Below are 705 nucleotides of genomic sequence, written 5' to 3' on the forward strand. Positions count from 1 at the left end.
TGCACATGTATGTTTATTGCGGCACTATTCACAGTAGCAAAGACTTGGAACCAACCCAAATATCCATCAATGATAGACTGGATTAAGAAAACGTGGCACATACACACCATGGAATACTATGCAGCCATAAAAAAAGATGAGTTCATGTCCTTTGTAGGGACATGGATGAAGGTGGAAACCATCATTCTGAGCAAACTATTGCAAGGACAGGTAACCAAACTCTGCATGTTCTCACTCACAGGTGGGAATTGAACAACAAGAACACTTGGACCTAGGATGGGAACATCACACACTGGGGCCTGTCGTGGGGTAGGGGGAGGGGGAGGGATAGCATTAGGAGATATACCTAAGTAAATGACAAGTCAACGGGTGCAGCACACTAACATGGCACATGTATACATATGTAACAAACCTGCACGTTGTGCACATGTACCCTAGAACTTAAAGTATAATAAAAAAATAAATAAATAAATAAATGAAAAGAATTATGGCTCTGCAATGTCAACAGAACCAAAAGAAGAACATTGGAGGGGTGATCAAATCTAATTCAACAATCTTAACGGAAAAAAATAAGTACTTCCATTCTATTTGCTATACAAGTCTATCTGGTTTATCTTCTCACTTAACACATGTACGTGTATATTATAAATTATAAGAAGATTCCTCTCAATATTTGCTAAAATGCCCACAGGCTACAAAAAAAAA

At 38.2% G+C, this 705-nt stretch overlaps 1 protein-coding gene across 2 annotated transcripts in view; it reads right to left on the reverse strand.

Moving 5' to 3' along the window:
• LOC105509314 (chromosome unknown open reading frame, human C11orf73) overlaps positions 1–705 on the reverse strand; it is a 48979-nt gene that overhangs the window by 42791 nt on the left and 5483 nt on the right. The window lies entirely within an intron of this gene.

This window comes from Colobus angolensis, unplaced genomic scaffold, assembly GCF_000951035.1.
Source record: "Colobus angolensis palliatus isolate OR3802 unplaced genomic scaffold, Cang.pa_1.0 Scaffold174, whole genome shotgun sequence".
In the NCBI taxonomy this organism is placed as follows: Eukaryota; Metazoa; Chordata; class Mammalia; order Primates; family Cercopithecidae; genus Colobus; species Colobus angolensis.